This window comes from Hoplias malabaricus, chromosome 4 (genome assembly GCF_029633855.1).
Source record: "Hoplias malabaricus isolate fHopMal1 chromosome 4, fHopMal1.hap1, whole genome shotgun sequence".
NCBI classification, from domain to species: Eukaryota; Metazoa; Chordata; class Actinopteri; order Characiformes; family Erythrinidae; genus Hoplias; species Hoplias malabaricus.
The window spans coordinates 53255525-53268820 of record NC_089803.1 but is presented as its reverse complement, the minus strand read 5'-3'; the positions used below and the strand labels follow the sequence as shown (position 1 = coordinate 53268820).

The window sequence follows — 13296 nt, the reverse complement described above, 5'->3', positions numbered from 1 at the left end:
ACCGTGGGAAGAAACCGGAGCACCCGGGGGAAACCCACGCGGACATGGGGAGAACACACCAAACTCTTCACAGACAGTCACCTGGAGCGGGACTTGAACCCACAACCTCCAGGTCCCTGGAGCTGTGTGACTGCGACACTACCACCATGCTATATAAAGTAAACATTTTAACTGCAATTAAAATGATTATTAAAAAAGGAAATAAATATAAAACAAATAGAAACAAACATGAAAAATAAAAGCTTTTGAAGATTCCTGAGGACCTCAGAAAGGCTTTTACATTGACAGTTATAAGAAATATATGATTATAAGAAATTATACTGAGGCCTGAACTTTTCCCACACCATAAGTCAGAAAGAAAACCAAGCCCTACACTATCAGAAGAAAAACATATTATTATAGAGGTACATTGTAGTTCACTAAAGTAACAAAGAGTTAAATTGTACATTTAAAGGTACAGCAGTGGCTGAAAATCCAGTTGTGTTCCCTAAAGGTGCATTACATTCTCTTCTCTAGAAGGAGAGGGGGATATCTGTAAGATTCCATTACAGATCTGTGTAAAAAAAAAAGAACATAATATAAGTCCTAGAGATGAAATGGGGTGTATGAAATAAACTGAATTTTTAAATTTACAATTCATATCAAATATGGTACAATTATGATCCTTAACTGAAAGTTCATAAATGTACCCTTGAGGGTACCGCCACAGAGACAGCAAAAGGTACTACGAGTGAAAGTTTTCTAACAGTGTATTCAGATGGGATTAATTTTACCTGTAGACGTGGGGTAAAGTAATTACATAAGTATTTCTGTGGTTTTTAATCCTGTCCAAATAGACCTTTTCAGTTCATTTTCCAGTGTTGGCGCTCAGCTGCTGAACAACACACCACACTTAAATCCACCAAGTGACCTAAAGGATCAGTGGAAAGACTTTTCTGATGGTTAGTTTTATGCACACTAGCAGCCAAATGTGCTATGAATATTTGCCTTAATTATTAAGTTACCATTAAATGGTTTCTAATATCAGCTGTGTTAAGGCTTAAAAATGTATTTGCCATCTTCTCATCCAATTGTCTATTTTTGAAGGAGTAGAAGATACTGCCATTGAGGGCTGGATATTTTTGGTTAGAGGGCTGTACTCAGAACAGTAGTGACAGTCTAAAAACTCAGGTTGCTCTGCTGTGTCTGATCCACGTCTGACAGCAATGTGTGTATCAAGTCACTCATTACTGACATCTGTTGGTAAGTGTACATCACCACAACTCACATTTAAAACTAATCCCGTCTAAATAGAGCTTTATCCAAATCTTGGGAAACCCAGTGCATGCACATTTCAGAAAACCTCCAAGAGCTGAAAGCATAGAACATGTACTCCAGTCAGAACTGCTTACTGTTCAAACACATCAAACAATCTCCAGGATTCCTGCAGTCTTTTTTTTTTTTTTTTTTTTGTTATTCTACTCATTGTTCCTTGTCTCGCTTTTTCTCTTGTCTGACTTGTGGGGTCAGTGTGTGCGCATGTATACAGGGAAGCACCCCGTTATCATCCTGCGGCTCACAGGAGAGAGTCTGTTTCACTAGCTGCGTTTTTTCATATCTCTCTCTCTCTCTCTCTCTCTCTCTCTCTCTCTCTCTCTCTCTCTCTCTCTCTCTCCCTCTCTCACTCCAGAGCACAGGGAGCTCTCCCGGCTTCTATTCCTCTGTTTTTCTGATGACTCAGAGCCTGTGATGAGAGGGCTCTCTCAGGAATGTACGAGCAGCAGAAATATGGACAGGCCTAAAAATAAAACTCCGGACCAAGACAAGAAAGGTGTTTTGGGCTGTAAATCTCACACACACTCACTCACACATTCACACAGAGAGTAGCACAGCCAGGGCACATTCTGCCACTCTGAGAGATGGGGAGTATTACAAACTCTAAAAATGTCCCTAACCCAGCAAATATACTGTGCCCAGGCTTCCCTTACACTCTCCAACAGTGCCAGCTCACGACTCAGCAGCAGTATCTCACCGCCAAAGTGACTGTGCACTCTGCCCAGTGATTCATAACCTGGGTTTGTCTTTGTGCTCAAATGGAGAAGATATGAGGCACCAATAATATCACCTCGTTATTCAATGTCACTGTGTATTAGTTATTATGCACCGAGACGTATGTTAAGTTATAGCTGTTTAATTTCATAGCTACAAACTCTTGGTGATATTATTGGTGCCTCATATCTGCTGTTTGAATATTTACAAAGAAAAAAATATATATTTATTTAGTTTGTTAGTTAGTAAATATATACTAATTAAAAATGTGATATTTGCAAAATGGGCTACCCAATATTGGTAGCGCAGCAGGTAGTGTCGCAGTCACACAGCTCCAGGGGCCTAGATGGTGGGGGTTCGATTCCCACTGTCTGTTTCCCATGCCCCAGGTGACTGAGGTGACTGTCTGTGAGGAGTTGGTGTGTTCTCCCCGTGTCCACGTGGGTTTCCTCCGGGTGCTCTGGTTTCCTCCCACAGTCCAAAAACACACGTTGGTAGGTGGGTTGGTGACTCAAAAAGTGTCCGTAGGTGTGAGTGTAGGTGTGAGTGTATGTGTGAGTGTGTCTGTGTTGCCCTGTGAAGGACTGGGTGTATTCCAGCCTTCCGCCCAATGATTCCAGGTAGGCTCTGGACCCACCGCGACCCTGAACTGGATAAGCAGTTATAGATAATGAATGAATGAATGAATGTTTGCAATATGTTCCAAAAGAGTTGTAATAGAAGTGTGTTTAACACCGAGTTACATTATGTTCCTTTGATCCACCATTTGGATCAATTTGGTGTTTTTTCAAACTGGATTGAATCAATTCAGTGATTCAGTGATTCACTGCTATATTCAGTGCAAAATCACTAATGATTCTGCAACACATATAACAACTTATAAAACAAATCTAAGTCTACAAGAAAAAAAAAAAAGTAATTGCACATTTTTCCAGAACAGGTAAACCACAAGGCAGATGGATCATAATCAGATGAATCAGATGGATCATAATAGGTCTAGATGGATCTTCACCAGCACAATATTTGAAAATCTTCACCCAATATATTACCCAAGTGAGTAATATCATAACTATCATACTGATCATAACATAATCCTAACATTAGGATAACATTCTCCAACACAACAACATTCTAGAAACTGCGGAGACCTGATTAGGAATCAGAAGAACTCATGGTGATTATCAGAGAATAGTTCATCAAGGCTTCTGGGCATTTCTACCCCTGAAGTAGTATCCTGAATTATACCTGTTGACAATTTTTGTTTTATTTTATTTTAAATGACAAACAAACAAAAGCAAAAAAAAAAAAAAAAAAAAAGTTTTAATATAGCAAGTGAGAAGAAATTATTTGCAGATTATCCAGCTCAGGGTCGCGGTGGGTCCAGAGCCTACCCTGAATCACTGGGTGCAAGTCGAGAACACATCCAGGAGGGGGGCGCCAGTCTTTTGCAGGGCAACACATACTCACACATTTCCTCACATGGACACTTTTGAGTTGCCAATCCACCTACCACTGTGTCTTTTTGGACCGTGGAAGGAAACAGGAGCACTCGGAGGAAACCCACACGGACACGGGGAGAACACACCAACTCCTCACAGACAGTCACCCGGAGCGGGGAATCGAACCCACAACCTCCAGGTCCCTGGAGCTGTGCGACTGCAACACTACCTGCTGCGCCACCGTGCCGCCCCACTTGACTTTAATTAGATACTATTCATCAGCTCGGCAGATTCTCTGAGTCATTCTGGGTGAGACCTCCTGCTGAAGAACTGAATGTACATGTAAACCAGCAGCTTGCTTTTGGCTTGGTTTTAGGGTAAACAGGGATTTAGGGAAGAAAGAAGAGAGAAGAAAGAAGATTGAAGAAGACAACAATTAAAGGAGAAAGAAAAATAGTACAATAAGGGCATTGTGGATGTTTGGCGCCTCTCTCGTCTGCACACTCTGCTGAACGTGCATTGTGCGTCCTTCAGTCTCTTTGGGGACAATTGAGATGCAGTTTGCTGAAGATAAATGTGAGGAACTATTAAATAAAAGCTGCACGTAGGCCTGCCTCACAAAAACAGAGTGACACTCACTCGATGGCGGGGCTTAAAGCATACTTACTTTACCAAGCAGGACGATTATGATTTCCTTTCTCTCTTATGATTGCTGTACTGCTACATCGTCTCCAAAGAACAGGAGTCAGCTCAAGACTTCAGAGCTAATCTGGGAGTTTATGAGAGTCAAATGCAGCATTTGTGGGTAATCCCTCACTTTCTGTGCATTGCCAAAACACTGCCAGCATGATGCCCTTTATCTCCTATTGTTATGTAAGTTGAACATGTGGTGTAGGTGCCTGGTCTATGTTTTTTTTTTTCTTTGTTTTTTTTTTTTTTTTTAACTGGAAGAGGTAGCTCTTTGTGCAGAATAATGATACGCACTAAAACCAATAGAAATCTGCTGGCTTTGGTTTTTGGCTGCTAGCCGTTTCTTTTCAGCTCATCTTTTCATTATCAGAAAGACTGGAGAAGCTGTGAATGTGCTTTCAATGGCTCTCTCTCTCTCTCTCTCTCTCTCTCTCTCTCTCTCTCTCTCTCTCTCTCTCTCTCTCTCTCTCTCTGAGAAATCACACACAAACAAGACCACGTATCTGTAAATAGTGGGTACTTTACATATATTCCATTCTTTTTGTGGAGACCTGCCATTAAAGGAATACTATGTAATATTCATACCTTAAAATGTTCCACTGACCTAAGCAGAACATTGCACATGTCATTGCTTCTTTGGACTCAGCACTGCAGAAAATGCACTATGTTACCTTTATAGGAGAGTACACTGTCAGAAAAACTGTCACTGTGGTGGTACCTTCAAGGCTACATTGAAACATTTGAAAGTTTTTAAGTTTAAAGTTTTTTACACACACAGAGAGAAATAGAGAGAGAGAGGGAGAGAGAGAAAGAGAGAGAGAGAAAACACAACTTTAGCCAAGAGATTTGGGCATCTGGGGCTGTTTACAGTCTAAAAACAAACCCACAACTTGTTCTTTCACTACCACAATGGAGCTATTATGCATAGTGTTAGCAAACAATGAACCAAAAGCACGGCCGTCATTTTAAATATCATGCTGCGGCTCCAAAAAAGCCCAATCTGCAGCCTTCCAGGCCAAAGACTGAGCATTCATGAAGTGAACATCGTTATAAAACTCAATAGGCCTGCTGCTCACTATGAGATGCAGAGACACGGGCCAATTCTGAGGATACTTAACCACTGTAATAACGAGCAACTCAAAAAAGGTTTCTGTTCTATTAACATGACAATTGGTGAAACCATCAAGACAAGTGAGTCTTCTCTTTAAAAGGCATTTATATAGTTTTCTCAAACATTAGTGGCCATGGCTATCCAACTTTCAAAAAAATTGACATGTTTTCTTTGTCTTCTATGTTTCCTCTTCTCTTTTCATGCTTTTAATTGTTTGGAGGTCTTCACCATCCAAACACCTCTAGATGCCCTTACTCGGCTGTGGCTCAGTCAGCGACAAAAACTGAGCCATTTCAGACAGAGACACTGCTTTTCCCCCCGTTTACTGAGCTAGGGCTGTGTACAAACACAAGGTTTATCCAGGGCGCAAAAAGAGTGGGGATCTAGCAAATGGTGAGGGAACATTCTATGAATTGTATATAAAGTGTTTTTTTGATGAAAACCACGAACATCACCTTTTAATTTTATTTCAGAATTAAAAAGCATATGTGGTGTGTCAAATATCTGTCCTGTGCCTTTAAGCCAAAGGGGTCATTCATGTGCATTTAAGAGAGCCACAACTGGTGATGTTACACTTTAAAAAAGGGTGGGGAAATAATGAAGCTGAAAACAGACAAAATAAAACACTCGACTTTGTGCTCACAGGTGCGAGGACCTATCCTCTAAGTATGTGTGATTTGAGCCTCAGTTCACTGGAAAACAACCTGCTGTGATGTGCTAAACCGTAAGTGCCTATTAGCTGGTCTTATGTTTCTCCAGCACCAGTCACTGAAATTTGCTCTTTCAGGTCATGGTCAACATATGTCAGTGTGCAATGTCAGATTGTGCTGAGCTGAGCTGAGCTGAACTGCACAGGGCACAAACCGTTCACTTAAATTTGTGCTCACAGATATGAGGCTCATGCAGCCCAAGAATGCACACTCCCCCCACAGTAATGTCTTTATACACACACACACACACATACACCTATGGACACCTTTGTATAATCAATGAACTCAGAAAATGTTTTTGGACTATGGGAGGAAACCCACCCGGATATGGGGAGAACACATCCAACTCCACATAGACAGTGATCTGAAGTGGGGATGGAATCCAAAAAGCCAGATTTTTAAGCATTTAAATTTTGGAGAAACACTGGTGTCTCTAGTTTGTTTACATTCAGAAGTACCACGTCTTTTAAGTTGGAATGATATGTTCAGATCTTCAGATTCTGTTTCTCTGCCGTGAGCAGAGAGAGAAAGCCTAGCAAACTGGACTGAGACCATTTGTTTTTATATTCATGTACAGGCACTGGGGCTCCATAAACAATGCTTTAAAAACAGACTGGAGAGCAGCAAATGTTGAGGAAACATCCTCAGAATTTTATAACAAGTGTTTTTTGTTATTATTATTATTATTATTATTATTATTATTATTAAAATCATCCAGTTAAAATATACCCACAATGTACAGTGCTGAACTGTGCGACAGAGGGTGAGGGAGAAACACTTTCTTAGAATATTCAGCCATGTACCCAAAGCTTAAATGGCTATGCGTATTCCTTTCGTTATCATTTGTAGACACATCCTGTGATAAAGGACTAGAGGATGAGTAACAAAAACTGGGCAGTAACAGATAAGATCCTGTTTCTGACATTACATCTACAAGGTGGAAAAATGAGTTTGATGTGTCAGTGAGTGGGCATAGTTCATTCACTCATTATCTGTAACCGCTTATCCAGTTCAGGGTCGCGGTGTGTCCTGAGCCTACCTGGAATCATTGGGCGCAAGGCGGGAATACACCCTGGAGGGGGCACCAGTCCTTCACAGGGCAACACAGACACACACATACACACATTCACTCACACACTCACACCTACGGACACTTTTGAGTCACCAATCCACCTACCAGCGTGTGTTTTTGGACTGTGGGAGGAAACCGGAGCACCCGGAGGAAACCCACACAGACACGGGGAGAACACACCAACTCCTCACAAACAGTCACCCGGAGCGGGAATCAAACCCACAACCTCCAGGCCCCTGGAGCTGTGTGACTGCGACACTACCTGCTGCGAGTGGGCATAGTGTGTACTATAATAAACTTCAGGAGCACTGTTGTGTCTGATCCCCTCATAAATTGCAACACACACATCACCATCACATCAATGTTACTGCAGTGTCATAATGGGCCTCTGTGGTCAGTAGCAATGAATTACACAAAAATAATTTTTTTTAATGTTTTGACTGATCTGTGTCTATGTATTTGTGTTTGAATTTTTGACATCTAAGTGTCAAACTCTAAGACAAAAACAGGCGTCATTCATGAGCAAAAGGATATAAGCGTTCTTTCTTTCTTTCTTTCTTTCTTTCTTTCTTTCTTTGTCTTGTCCATGGATTTATTAATCACTGGACGGCTTTCAAAACATCAACATTTGAGAGCAGAGTGCTGCTCACTCAAAAGAAGAGAGTAACTGATTAAACAAGGACATCAATCCGTTTCTTCAAAGCCACTTGCTTGAGCTAGTCTTTAGTGCACTTCAGAGGTTTTAATGCACCATCTTGCGTCACAAATACCTTGTTTTACCAGCACAATTCAGTCTACACTGACTGATACAGACACCTAATATTTAAACAGATGTGAAGCAACTCTTGGAATCAGTTTATAACACTCAATCACTGAATCACTCACTCACTCAGACCCATTCACTCATGGACCCAGAGACACTCAACAATCATTCACAGTTACTCACTTACTCAATTTGTCACTCAGAGATGTATTCACTCACTAACCCACAGTTTCACTCACTCACTCACTCACTCACTCACTAACTCATTAACTCACTCACTAACTCACTCACTCACTCACTCACTCACTAACTCACTAACTCACTCACTCACTAACTCACTAACTCACTCACTCACTCACTAACTCACTAACTCACTCACTCACTCACTCACTCATTCACTCACTCAGAGACTCATTGACTCATTAACCCACAGACAGTCTCACTCACTCACTCATTCACTACACATAGATTCACCCTCTTGCACTCAATAATCACACATAGACTGATTCACTCATTCAGACACACATACACTCACACGATTACTCACAGGCTCATTCACTCACTAGCTCACATATCCACTGACATACTCACACACACATTCACTCACTCACTCACAGATTCATTCAGACACTAATCCTCAGGCTCATTCACTCAGACTCACTTTCTCAGTCATGGGCTCATTCTCTCATTTCTTCACTCACTCAGACCCATTCAGTAACTTTCCCAGGGACTCACTCCCACTCAACCATTACTCACAGACTCATGGATGTATGTAATATGTATTACTATATATATATTTATGTAATATAAGTAAAATACAGTTTATATATTGTAACTTTACAATATAGTTGTAAAGTTATTACTTTATAAATTAGAATTAGCAAATGTAATAAATTTCAACATTCTTCTAGACATCAAATCAGTCGTTAAAAAAAATCCTGCAGGAGTCTTATACACCTTGAGCAACAGGACTGTAATTTCACTGGAGCAGCACTATGTTTAAAATCATGTATATTATGTGCTGTTATTTTTTCCTGAGCTGAACAGCTGTGGAGCCAGTATGTGAGTGATGCTGCTAATAAAAGCGCTGCATAAAATCAGTGGTGGATGTAATTGTGGTCACGGTGATGTGAAGCATGCTCTACCTGCCTCACATTTCTCAGCAGAACAATGAAGTTATTTTTGATGGCTTGAAGATTAGAATTAAATATGATATTGATTGGCAATGTCTCAATTGAGCTGTCTCGCGAGCCAGTAAATAGTCATTTACACCTCTCAAAGTTCCAGCAGTGGCATAACTATGGTGTTCAGTGATAATGCAAATCAGAGCGCAATCACACATTCTATATAAAACAATGATAAATTATTTATTACATTATCAGGTGCTTGACTTGTGACTTTACATAATAAACTCCAAAGTTAACACTTATTATTCATATATTCATATCCAAATGTTATGTAAATATATATATATATATATATATATATATATATATATATATATATATATATATATATATATATATATATATCCAATATATATATATCCAATATATATATATATATATATATATACAAAATATATATATACAAAATGAGTAACCATAATATTAATAATATTATGACCACCTCTTTGCTTCTACACTCATGGTCCTTTCTCTCAGATCCACTGTATAGGAGAACTTTTTACATCCATTTATAGACAGTATTCCATCTCTTGCTCTGCATACTGTTTTTTGCTATCACCCTGCATGTTCTTCAATGCTCGGGACCACCACAGAACAGGTATGATTTGGATGATGGTTTATTCTAAGCTCTGCAGTAACACTGATAATGTGGTGGTGTGTTAGTGTGTTGCACTGGTATGTGTGGATCAGACACAGCAGTGCTCTTTGAGTTTTAAAACATTATGTCCATTCACTGTCCACTCTGTTAGTACAGCTTGTTGATGTAAAGTCAGAGACAGCAGCTGATTTGTTTTTGCACAGTTTGTGTTAGTTGTCCTCTAGTAATTCATCAGTGGGCACAGGATGCTGTTCGCAGGATATTTTTGTTTGGTGGACTATTCTCAGTCCAAAAGTGACATTGAGAGCTTTAAAACTCCAGCTGCACTACTGTATTCCATCCATTCGTAAGAGCACAACACACATTCTGTGTGCTTAATGCACCATTCTAAGTTTCTCAGCAATGAAGTGACACTGACATGGTGGTGGTGTGTTAATGTGTGATGTGCTGATACGAGTAGATCAGACACAAATAGTCAAACAACTAAAAATATCCAGCCAACAGCATTCTGTGGGTGGTGTCCTCTGGCCATTGATGAAGGGCTAAAAGAAGACCAACACAAACTGTGCAGCAGCAGACAAGCTACTGTCTCTGACTTTACATCTACAAGGTGGACCAACGAGGTAGGCGTGTCTAACAGAGCGGACAGTGAGCAGACACACTGTTTAAAAACTCAGTCAGTCAGTGGTGGTCCTGACCATTGAAGAACAGGGTTAAAGGGAGCAAGTAAAGTATGCAGAGCAAGAGATGGACTACAATCTGTAATTGTAGAACTACAAAGAACTAAAGGGCCAGTAAAAGGGCCAAACTCCCTATTCAAACACTTGATTTCAGAGGAAATATCCACACAATCAACATAAACCACACTGGATGAAGAAGCTACATATTCAAGCTGCTGTATGTAATACAGAGTCAGCACAGCTTTTAAACAGCAGTCAAGGAGTTCTTTACTATCACAGCTGTCCTCCATCTCACAGTTCCAGCATTCAGCTTCAGATATTCTGTCTATCTATCTACTGAAAGAAAACAAATCAAAGTCATGGATCTGAAAGGATTTGTGGCCATGAAGAAGCAATTAATAAAAAAAGACAAAAAAGCAACATTTTCCAATAGAACTAATACAATCTCCAACAGTACATCACTAAAACGAGTACTCAGTATATTCAATCATTGTCTGAAACCACTTATCCAGTTCAGAGTCGCAGTGGGTCCGGTGCATACATGGAATCACTCGGCGCAAGGCAGGAACACACCCTGGAGGGGGCACCAGTCCTTCACTGGGTGACACACATTCACACATTCACTCACATGGACACTTTGAGTTGCCAATCCATGTGTGTGGACTGTGGGAGGAAACTGACGTGGACACGGGGAGAACACACCAAACTCCTCACAGACAGTCACCCGGAGCAGGATTCAAACCCACAACCTCCAGGCCCCTGGAACTTATTTCAGTAATTAACTTAATTATACAGTAATTTGTACTTATTTTATAAGCAATCGGTTCCCATCCACTGGTTTTTCAATAAGCCCACACAGAAATTTCTGTTATGCAAACAAAGAAGGATAAAATCACTGCACTTAGCAGTTTGAGAGAGTGTTACACAAGAGCAAAACATTATAGTTTGGCTTATGGTTTCATTTAGTGTTAGGGTTAAATTTAGGGTTTAGTTATGGGTTAAGTTTATGGTTAGTGTTAGGGTTAAGGCTGGTTTTTCATGCTGTGTTGCTAGACATTCATATAAACATACACATTTATATTTCGTACATAATTAACCAGTGGCAATTATATGTTGTACACATTATATGAATCCCAGCAATAGCCTTATAGCAAAATCGGTAATTTTACCTCGAGGCCAGCCTGAAAACATTAAAAATCTAACTAGTCCTGTTTAACTGGTAGTATGTTATATGTTCTTGTTTTGAGTCTTCAACGTTGCTCTAACAATTTTTCTAGTATCTTATGTTGTGCTTTTTAAGCTACATTCTATCTCTTTTATTTTATAGCAGGTTTTACAACTGGCAAACTAAGGTGAGAGTGGATAGAGCCATCTCCTACGCATATTCTGAAGTTTTCGTATTGTTCAGTACGTGAAAATCCATTAAGTATCATTAGATTCCAGCAGCTCAGGAGTGTTTTACGGTTAAAATTGTGAATGTCGCCTTTAAGAAGTCAAACAGTGCTTAGAATTGAAGAGTTATCCTCCTGTATCCCTGACTTAGTGCTACAGAAAGATCTCTAGAACAGGCCTTACTTAAACCCCTACTCCTCTGCTCCACCATCATCTTCACCTTGGCTGACAGATTCCAGAAGCTGTAAAAATAATAATAATAATATTCCTTATCTTTCAAATGGGGCCTAACAAGATGAAGTAAAAGAGCTCAGTGATTGGGCAATGGAGGTTGCAAGGCAATCAGCAGAGAGAAAGAGAGAGGGGGGAGGCAGAGAAGGTTGGAGAGGACATAAAAAAGGAGAGGAATAGAGAAGAGGAATTAAATGAAGGGTAAGAGGTGCTTCTCTCGCATCTTGTTCCCAGGTTTTCTTCTCTCCAGCGGCTTGAATCCTTTAATGAGTGTACTGACCTGTTTATGGGGCTGTGAGGCTGACAGCAAAAAGGTTACACTGCTATTTTAAAAGTATTATTGAAGCATTCATGTAATATCTCATAAAGCCTATGAGTGATGTGTTATTCATAAGCTCTGGAGAAATCAAATCGTCGTTCTTATTTTGAAAATAGAGCCTTCGTCATTCGAATCAGAACTGTCAGCTCTATTTCCAGGTGGCTGCACCTCCTGGATTAACTGCATCAGCCCTGCTATAAGAGGCAAGAGGACCTTTCATATAGAGGTTATTCTTAGATTTATCTCAGCATCATTATAATATAGAGATAGATTTGTCCTGTATGTTTGTGTTAGGGCTGGATTTTGTCACTGCTGCAGGTTTTAAGGTGCTCAAATATTTAACAAAAAAAAAAAAATAATAATAATAATACATAAATAAATAATAATAATAATAACTAGTCATGCTAACTTATACGGCTGTCAGCTGGTGTCAAATCGGACTATTAAGTAGCACTGGAGTGAGTTGTTCTAACAATCTTAGCCTTCTTCACACACAGTGTTAACAAGTTTGGTCTACATTAACATATCGTCACTGTCCAAAAAAACATTCTTATCACTTCTTTCAGTTTGTCACATATGCTTGATTCTGTGTTGTTTGCTTCCTGTTTGTGCTTTCGTTGTCATGTGATCTGCTTGTCCTTGTGTTCTCTCTGATCATGTGATACCCTTCCCTTGTGTTTGTAGTGTCACATGTCTTGATTAGTTCACTGGTGTTTCTTGTCTTAGGTGTCTTTTTATAGCCCGTGTCTGTAGATCATTTCTCTGTCATTAGTTTTCAGTCAGTGCTGTCTCAAGGATGGTCTCTCTGTTGTCTTTTGTTTTATGTTAAAGTCTTCCAGCCCTGTGTTTAGTCATTTAGCCCTGTTGTTTATTGTTTAGCCTCCATGGTCCAGTGTTTTGCCCCTAGTTTGGTTGATCTTAGTTGTAGTGTTAGTTTTCACTCTTCTATTCCACCATTCTATTGTTTTCATTTCTTTATTGTTACTTTTGTACTACCTCCATCTCTGTTCCTTGTCCCTTATTAACTCTACCCATATGTGACACATTGAAATTTAATGTAAAAAAGTATTTTATTC

The 13296-nt window shown here is 39.8% G+C and overlaps 1 protein-coding gene across 2 annotated transcripts in view; it reads right to left on the bottom strand.

Annotated features, from left to right (window-relative positions):
• btbd11a (BTB (POZ) domain containing 11a) overlaps positions 1-13296 on the bottom strand; it is a 297866-nt gene that overhangs the window by 149874 nt on the left and 134696 nt on the right. The window lies entirely within an intron of this gene.